The following is a 10,000-nucleotide window of genomic DNA, read 5'->3' as shown; positions in this document are numbered from 1 at the left end:
GGGTGTTATCCTGACTTTGTTTCGCTGGTGAGAGTAGGCAGCGGCAGGCAGGCAAGCGGAATGTCGTGTGGGGTGCAGTGAGAGGTTGTAATGACGCTGCTTTGCAGCTGACCATGTGCCCTGATTTGTGACGCCCGTTTGGAGGCTGATATCTCAGGAAGGCCGAGGCCGATTTCCTCCGGGTATGGCTCGTTGCGTGCGGCAGGAGGAGGCGCAGCGTACGGTACCGAGCACTGGGAGGTGCGGTGCTGCCCGCCGGAGTGACAGCGAAAGGCTGCGCACCGCTTTCCGCCTGGTAACTCGGCGTCCGTGAGACCGACCGACTCCGCTTTATCGCCGGAGCTAGAGTGGGGCAAGGGGCACGGTTGAGTACCGGAAGGATGACGTTCGCACACGGGGAAGTCGAGTGCCGGGCCGCTGAAAGCGAGCAGGGTGCCACCGACTCTTCGGGCCCACTCGGAGGCTGATATCTCAGGAAGGCCGAGGCCGATTTCCTCCGGGTATGGCTCGTTGCGTGCGGCAGGAGGAGGCGCAGCGTACGGTACCGAGCACTGGGAGGTGCGATGCTGCCCGCCGGAGTGACAGCGAAAGGCTGCGCACCGCTTTCCGCCTGCTAACTCGGCGTCCGTGAGACCGACCGACTTCGCTTTACCGCCGGAGCTAGAGTGGGGCAAGGGGCACGGTTGGGTACCGGAACGATCACGTTCGCACACCGGGAAGTCGAGTGCCGGGTCTCGAAACGGAGCCGGGTCGGCCCAATTTAAAACGGAGAATAGAGTGCTGCCCTCTGCGGGTGAAAACCTGGAAGTACGTTGGTTAATGATTTCCAGTTCACCCCGCTTGGTCAGGCCCACTCGGAGGCGGATAACTCCGGAACGCCGAGGCCGATTTCCTCCGGGTATGGCTCGTTGCGTGCGGCAGGAGGCGGCGCAGCGTACGGTACCGAGCACTCGGAGATGCGGTGCTGCCCGCCGGAGTGACAGCGAAAGGCTGCGCACCGCTTTCCGCCTGGTAACTCGGCGTCCGTGAGACCGACCGACTCCGCTTTAGCACCGGAGCTAGAGTGGGGCAAGGGGCACCGAAGGGTACCGGAACGATCACGTTCGCATACCGGGAAGTCGAGTGACGGGCCGCTGAAAGCGAGCAGGGTGCCACCGCTCGGGGCCCCGGTTTGTCCGTCCCACCCGGAGGCCCATATCTCCGGAAGGCACAGGCCGATTTCCTCCGGGTATGGCTCGTTGTGTGCGGCCGGACCAGGCGCAGCGGACGGTACCGAGCACTGGGAGGTGCGATGCTGCCCGCCGGAGTGACAGCGAAAGGCTGCGCACCGCTTTCCGCCTGCTAACTCGGCGTCCGTGAGACCGACCGACTCCGCTTTACCGCCGGAGCTAGAGTGGGGCAAGGGGCACGGTTGAGTACCGGAAGGATGACGTTCGCACACCGGGAAGTCGACTAGCGGGCCGCCGAAAGCGAGCTCGGGGCCCCGGTTTGTCCGTCCCACCCGGAGGCCCATATCTCCGGAAGGCACAGGCCGATTTCCACCGGGTATGGCTCGTTGTGTGCGGCCGGACCAGGCGCAGCGGACGGTACCGAGCACTCGGAGGTCGGGCGCTGCCCGCCGGAGGTACAGCGAAAGGCTGCAAACCACTTTCCGCCGCCTCCCTCCGCGGGCGTGAGACCGACGGTCGTCGGGTTTAGTTCCGCGGCTAGAGCAGGACGAGGGGCAGCGAACGGTACCGGAACGAACCCGGTCGCACACCGGGAAGTCGAGTGCCGGGTCTCGAAACGGAGCCGGGTCGGCCCAGTTTAAAACGGAGAAGAGAGTGCTGCCCTCTGCGGGTGAAAACATGGAAGTACGTTGGTTAATGATTTCCAGTTCACCCCGCTTGGTCAGGCCCACTCGGAGGCGGATAACTCCGGAACGCCGAGGCCGATTTCCTCCGGGTATGGCTCGTTGCGTGCGGCAGGAGGAGGCGCAGCGTTCGGTACCGAGCACTCGGAGGTGCGGTGCTGCCCGCCGGAGTGACAGCGAAAGGCTGCGCACCCCTTTCCGCCTGCTAACTCGGCGTCCGTGAGACCGACCGACTCCGCTTTAGCACCGGAGCTAGAGTGGGGCAAGGGGCACCGAAGGGTACCGGAACGATGACGTTCGCACACCGGGAAGTCGAGTGCCGGGCCGCCGAAAGCGAGCAGGGTGCCACCGCTCGGGGCCCCGGTTTGTCCGTCCCACCCGGAGGCCCATATCTCCGGAAGGCACAGGCCGATTTCCTCCGGGTATGGCTCGTTGTGTGCGGCCGGACCAGGCGCAGCGGACGGTACCGAGCACTCGGAGGTCGGGCGCTGCCCGCCGGAGGTACAGCGAAAGGCTGCAAACCACTTTCCGCCGCCTCCCTCCGCGGGCGTGAGACCGACGGTCGTCGGGTTTAGTTCCGCGGCTAGAGCAGGACGAGGGGCAGCGAACGGTACCGGAACGAACCCGGTCGCACACCGGGAAGTCGAGTGCCGGGTCTCGAAACGGAGCCGGGTCGGCCCAGTTTAAAACGGAGAAGAGAGTGCTGCCCTCTGCGGGTGAAAACATGGAAGTACGTTGGTTAATGATTTCCAGTTCACCCCGCTTGGTCAGGCCCACTCGGAGGCGGATAACTCCGGAACGCCGAGGCCGATTTCCTCCGGGTATGGCTCGTTGCGTGCGGCAGGAGGAGGCGCAGCGTTCGGTACCGAGCACTCGGAGGTGCGGTGCTGCCCGCCGGAGTGACAGCGAAAGGCTGCGCACCCCTTTCCGCCTGCTAACTCGGCGTCCGTGAGACCGACCGACTCCGCTTTAGCACCGGAGCTAGAGTGGGGCAAGGGGCACCGAAGGGTACCGGAACGATGACGTTCGCACACCGGGAAGTCGAGTGCCGGGCCGCCGAAAGCGAGCAGGGTGCCACCGCTCGGGGCCCCGGTTTGTCCGTCCCACCCGGAGGCCCATATCTCCGGAAGGCACAGGCCGATTTCCTCCGGGTATGGCTCGTTGCGTGCGGCCGGACCAGGCGCAGCGGACGGTACCGAGCACTCGGAGGTCGGGCGCTGCCCGCCGGAGGTACAGCGAAAGGCTGCAAACCACTTTCCGCCGCCTCCCTCCGCGGGCGTGAGACCGACGGTCGTCGGGTTTGTTTCCGCGGCTAGAGCAGGACGAGGGGCAGCGAACGGTACCGGAAGGAACCCGGTCGCACACCGGGAAGTCGACTAGCGGGCCGCCGAAAGCGAGCACGGGGCCCCGGTTTGTCCGTCCCACCCGGAGGCCCATATCTCTGGAAGGCACAGGCCGATTTCCACCGGGTATGGCTCGTTGTGTGCGGCAGGACCAGGCGCAGCGGACGGTACCGAGCACTCGGAGGTCGGGCGCTGCCCGCCGGAGGTACAGCGAAAGGCTGCAAACCACTTTCCGCCACCTCCCTCCGCGGGCGTGAGACCGACGGTCGTCGGGTTTGTCTCCGCGGCTAGAGCAGGACGAGGGGCAGCGAACGGTACCGGAACGAACCCGGTCGCACACCGGGAAGTCGACCAGCGGGCCGCCGAAAGCGTGCTCGGGTCCCCGGTTTGTCTGTCCCACCCGGAGGCTGATATCTGAGGAAGTCCGAGGCCGATTTCCTCCGGCTAACTCGGCGGGCAATGTGTCCCCCCCCCACCATCTTCGGCTGATTACCGTGGCTGGACCGGATCAAGGAGCAACGGAACCGTGCCAGAACGACGTCGGTCGGACGGCGTGAACTGATAGTGCCGAGGCCGGAAACCGAGCCGGAAATGTGCACCGATTTATTGGTCCCACTCGCAGGCCCATATCTCCGGAAGGCCGAGGCCGATTTCCTCCGGGTATGGTTCGCTGCGTGCAGCCGGAAGGGGAGCAGCGGACGGCACTGAGCAGCCGGAGGTGCGGCGCTGCCCGCCGGAGCTGCAAGCGAAAGGCTGCGCACCGCTTTCCGCTGGCTAACTCGGCGGCCGTCAGGCCGACCGACTCCGCTTCAGCACGGGAGCTGGAGTCGGGCAAGGGGCACCGAAGGGTACCGGAAGGATCACGTTCGGACACCGGGAAGTCGAGTGCCGGGCCGCCGAAAGCGAGCTCGGGGCCCCGGTTTGTCCGTCCCACCCGGAGGCCCATATCTCGAGAAGGCACAGGCCGATTTCCTCCGGGTTTGGCTCGCTGCGTGCGGCCGGACGAGGCGCAGCGAACGGTACCGAGCACTCGGAGGTGCGGCGCTGCCCGCCGGAGGTACAGCGAAAGGCTGCAAACCGCTTTCCGCCTCCTCTCCCCTCGGGCGTGAGACCGACGGTCGTCTGGTTTGCTTCCGCGGCAAGAGCAGGACGAGGGGCACCGAGCGGTACCAGAACGAACCCGGTCGCACACCGGGATGTCGAGTGCCCGGCCCAAACCCGCTACCCCCCCCCCACCCGAAAGCGAGCCACGGTTTGTGGATTAAAAGTGAAGCGGCAAAGATTTGTAAAACAGCGTGAAATGATGAACCAGAAGCCCAAAGTAATGGTGGGAATAAAAGTTCCGAAATGTGAAATGGTGAACCAGAAGTTGTGTGAACTGTTTAACCCAAAGTGGCAAAAATGGATTAAAAGGGGTGAAATGATCGACCGCAAAGCAGGGCAAGCATTAAACAAAAGCAGCAGCATTTTTTAAAAAGGGACAAATGGTTTACCAGAATCCCAAAAGAATGCTCAGAGACTTAAGTGCCAAAGGGGAAATGGTTAACCAGTAGCTGGGTGAACTGTTTAACCAAAAGTGGGAAAAAGGATTAAAAGGGGTGAAATGATTAACCAGAAGGCGAAAGCAATGTGCCGCGTCAAAGTCCTAAAGGGGAAAAGGTTGACCATAAAGCAGGGAAATGATTAAACCAAAGCAGAAAAATTCAGTAAAAAGGGGCAAATGGTTAACCAGAAGTTGGGTGAACTGCTTAACCAAAAGTGGGAAAGAGGATTAAAAGGGGAGAAATGTTGAACCAGATGTCGAAAACAATGCGCGGCGATGAAGTCTGAAAGAGGAAAAGGTTGACCGCAAAGCAGGGAAAGGATTAAACAGAAGCAGCAATATCTTTTAAAAAGGGACAAATGGTGAACCAGAATCCCAAAAGAATGCTCAGAGACTTAAGTCCCAAAGGGGCAAATGGTTAACCAGAAGCTGGGTGAACTGTTTAACCAAAAGTGGGAAAAAGGATTAAAAGGGGTGAAATGATTAACCAGAAGGCGAAAGCAAAGTGCGGCGGCGAAGTCCTAAAGGAGAAAAGGTTGACCAGAAAGCAGGGAAACGATTAAACAAAAGCGGCAACATTTTTTAAAAAGTGGCAAATGGTTAACCAGAATCCCAAAATAATGCTCAGAGACTTAAGTCCCAAAGGGGCAAATGGTTAACCAGAAGCTGGGTGAACTGTTTAACCAAAAGTGGGAAAAAGGATTAAAATGTTGTGAAATGATTAACCAGAAGGCGAAAGCAAAGTGCGGCGGCGAAGTCCTAAAGGGGAAAAGGTTGACCATAAAGCAGGGAAATGATTAAACAAAAGCAGAAAAATTCAGTAAGAAGGGGCAAATGGTTAACCAGAAGCTGGTTGAACTGCTTAACCAAAAGTGGCAAAAAGGATTGAAAGGGGAGAAATGTTTAACCGGATGTCGTAAACAAGGTGCGGCGATGAAGTCGGAAAGAGGAAAAGGTTGACCAGAAAGCAGGGAAAGCATTAAACAAAAGCAGCAACATTTTTTAAAAAGTGGCAAATGGTTAACCAGAATCCCAAAAGAATGCTCAGAGACTTAAGTCCCAAAGGGGAAATGGTGAACCAGAAGCTGGGTGAACTGGTGAACCAAAAGTGGGAAAAAGGATTAAAAGGGGAGAAATGTTTAACCAGAAGGCAAAAGCAAAGTGCGGCGGCGAAGTCCAAAAGGGGAAAAGGTTGACAAGAAAGCAGGGAAATGATTAAACCAAAGCGGAAAAATTCAGTAAAATGGGGCAAATGGTTAACCAGAAGCTGGGTGAAATGGTTAACCAAAAGTGGCAAAAAAAGATTTAAAGGGGAAAAATGATTAACCAGAAGTCGACAACAATGCGCGGCGATGAAGTCTGAAAGGGGAAAAGGTTGACCACATAGCAGGGAAACGATTAAACAAAAGCGGCAAAATTTTTAAAAAAGTGGCAAATGATTAACCAGAATCCCAAAAGAATGCTCAGGGACTAAGTCCCAAAGGGGAAATGGTTAACCAGAAGCTGGGGGAAATGGTTAACCAAAAGTTGCAAAAATGATTAAAAGGGGTGAAATGATCAACCAGAAGTCGAAAATTATGTGCGGCGGTGAAGTCTGAAAGAGGGAAAGGTTGACCAGAAAGCATTAAACAAAAGTGGCAACATTTTAAAAAAATTGGCAAATGGTTAACCAGAATCCCAAAAGAATGCTCAGAGACTAAGTCCCAAAGGGGAAATGGTTAACCAGAAGCTGGGGGAAATGGTTAACCAAAAGTTGCAAAAATGATTAAAAGGGGTGAAATGATTAACCAGGAGGCTAAAGCAATGTGCTGCGGTGAAGTCCTAAAGGGGAAAAGGTTGACCAGAAAGCAGGGAAAGCATTAAACAAAAGCGGAAACATTTTTTAAAAAGTGGCAAATGATTAACCAGAATCCCAAAAGAATGCTCAGAGACCAAGTCCCAAAGGGGAAATGGTTAACCAGAAGCTGGGGGAAATGGTTAACCAAAAGTTGCAAAAATGATTAAAAGGGGTGAAATGATTAACCAGGAGGCTGAAGCAATGTGCCGCGGTGAAGTCCTAAAGGGGAAAAGGTTAACCACAAAGCAGGGAAAGCATTAAACAAAAGCGGCAACATTTTTAAAAAAGTGGCAAATGATTAACCAGAATCCCAAAAGAATGCTCAGAGACTAAGTCCCAAAGGGGAAATGGTTAACCAGAAGCTGGGGGAAATGGTTAACCAAAAGTTGCAAAAAAAGATTTAAAGGGGAAAAATGATTAACCAGAAGTCGACAACAATGCGCGGCGATGAAGTCTGAAAGGGGAAAAGGTTGACCACATAGCAGGGAAACGATTAAACAAGAGCGGCAACATTTTTAAAAAAGTGGCAAATGATTAACCAGAATCCCAAAAGAATGCTCAGAGACTAAGTCCCAAAGGGGAAATGGTTAACCAGAAGCTGGGGGAAATGGTTAACCAAAAGTTGCAAAAATGATTAAAAGGGGTGAAATGATTAACCAGGAGGCTGAAGCAATGTGCCGCGGTGAAGTCCTAAAGGGGAAAAGGTTAACCACAAAGCAGGGAAAGCATTAAACAAAAGCGGCAACATTTTTAAAAAAGTGGCAAATGATTAACCAGAATCCCAAAAGAATGCTCAGAGACTAAGTCCCAAAGGGGAAATGGTTAACCAGAAGCTGGGGGAAATGGTTAACCAAAAGTTGCAAAAAAAGATTTAAAGGGGAAAAATGATTAACCAGAAGTCGACAACAATGCGCGGCGATGAAGTCTGAAAGGGGAAAAGGTTGACCAGAAAGCATTAAACAAAAGTGGCAACATTTTTAAAAAAGTGGCAAATGATTAACCAGAATCCCAAAAGAATGCTCAGAGACTAAGTCCCAAAGGGGAAATGGTTAACCAGAAGCTGGGGGAAATGGTTAACCAAAAGTTGCAAAAATGATTAAAAGGGGTGAAATGATTAACCAGGAGGCTAAAGCAATGTGCCGCGGTGAAGTCTGAAAGAGGGAAAGGTTGACCAGAAAGCATTAAACAAAAGTGGCAACATTTTAAAAAAATTGGCAAATGATTAACCAGAATCCCAAAAGAATGCTCAGAGACTAAGTCCCAAAGGGGAAATGGTTAACCAGAAGCTGGGGGAAATGGTTAACCAAAAGTTGCAAAAATGATTAAAAGGGGTGAAATGATTAACCAGGAGGCTAAAGCAATGTGCCGCGGTGAAGTCTGAAAGAGGGAAAGGTTGACCAGAAAGCATTAAACAAAAGTGGCAACATTTTTAAAAAAGTGGCAAATGATTAACCAGAATCCCAAAAGAATGCTCAGAGACTAAGTCCCAAAGGGGAAATGGTTAACCAGAAGCTGGGGGAAATGGTTAACCAAAAGTTGCAAAAATGATTAAAAGGGGTGAAATGATTAACCAGGAGGCTAAAGCAATGTGCCGCGGTGAAGTCTGAAAGAGGGAAAGGTTGACCAGAAAGCATTAAACAAAAGTGGCAACATTTTTAAAAAAGTGGCAAATGATTAACCAGAATCCCAAAAGAATGCTCAGAGACTAAGTCCCAAAGGGGAAATGGTTAACCAGAAGCTGGGGGAAATGGTTAACCAAAAGTTGCAAAAATGATTAAAAGGGGTGAAATGATTAACCAGGAGGCTAAAGCAATGTGCCGCGGTGAAGTCTGAAAGAGGGAAAGGTTGACCAGAAAGCATTAAACAAAAGTGGCAACATTTTTAAAAAAGTGGCAAATGATTAACCAGAATCCCAAAAGAATGCTCAGAGACTAAGTCCCAAAGGGGAAATGGTTAACCAGAAGCTGGGGGAAATGGTTAACCAAAAGTTGCAAAAATGATTAAAAGGGGTGAAATGATTAACCAGGAGGCTAAAGCAATGTGCCGCGGTGAAGTCTGAAAGAGGGAAAGGTTGACCAGAAAGCATTAAACAAAAGTGGCAACATTTTTAAAAAAGTGGCAAATGATTAACCAGAATCCCAAAAGAATGCTCAGAGACTAAGTCCCAAAGGGGAAATGGTTAACCAGAAGCTGGGGGAAATGGTTAACCAAAAGTTGCAAAAATGATTAAAAGGGGTGAAATGATTAACCAGGAGGCTAAAGCAATGTGCCGCGGTGAAGTCTGAAAGAGGGAAAGGTTGACCAGAAAGCATTAAACAAAAGTGGCAACATTTTTAAAAAAGTGGCAAATGATTAACCAGAATCCCAAAAGAATGCTCAGAGACTAAGTCCCAAAGGGGAAATGGTTAACCAGAAGCTGGGGGAAATGGTTAACCAAAAGTTGCAAAAATGATTAAAAGGGGTGAAATGATTAACCAGGAGGCTGAAGCAATGTGCCGCGGTGAAGTCTGAAAGAGGGAAAGGTTGACCAGAAAGCATTAAACAAAAGTGGGAACATTTTTAAAAAATTGGCAAATGATTAACCAGAATCCCAAAAGAATGCTCAGAGACCAAGTCCCAAAGGGGAAATGGTTAACCAGAAGCTGGGGGAAATGGTTAACCAAAAGTTGCAAAAATGATTAAAAGGGGTGAAATGATTAACCAGGAGGCTAAAGCAATGTGCCGCGGTGAAGTCTGAAAGAGGGAAAGGTTGACCAGAAAGCATTAAACAAAAGCGGCAACATTTTTTAAAAATTGGCAAATGATTAACCAGAATCCCAAAAGAATGCTCAGAGACTAAGTCCCAAAGGGGAAATGGTTAACCAGAAGCTGGGGGAAATGGTTAACCAAAAGTTGCAAAAATGATTAAAAGGGGTGAAATGATTAACCAGGAGGCTGAAGCAATGTGCCGCGGTGAAGTCTGAAAGAGGGAAAGGTTGACCAGAAAGCATTAAACAAAAGTGGCAACATTTTTTAAAAATTGGCAAATGATTAACCAGAATCCCAAAAGAATGCTCAGAGACTAAGTCCCAAAGGGGAAATGGTTAACCAGAAGCTGGGGGAAATGGTTAACCAAAAGTTGCAAAAATGATTAAAAGGGGTGAAATGATCAACCAGAAGTCGAAAATAATGTGCGGCGATGAAGTCCTAAGGGGCAAAAGTTACCCAGAAGGCAGGGAAATGATCAAACGAAAGCAGCCAAAAAATTATTAAAAGAGGGGAACTGATGAACCAAAAGATGAGAAACGGCCCGCAGAGACTAAGTCCAAAACGGGAACTGGTGAACCGGAAATGATTAACCAAAAACGAAGTCCGAAGAGGGAACTGGTAAACCAGAACTGAGTAACCCGATTTTTAAAATTAATTATAAATGGGGAAACGATTGA

This window comes from Heptranchias perlo, unplaced genomic scaffold (genome assembly GCF_035084215.1).
Source record: "Heptranchias perlo isolate sHepPer1 unplaced genomic scaffold, sHepPer1.hap1 HAP1_SCAFFOLD_336, whole genome shotgun sequence".
NCBI lineage: Eukaryota > Metazoa > Chordata > Chondrichthyes > Hexanchiformes > Hexanchidae > Heptranchias > Heptranchias perlo.
The sequence above is the reverse complement of the archived record's forward strand: the minus strand, read 5'-3'. Positions refer to the sequence as shown.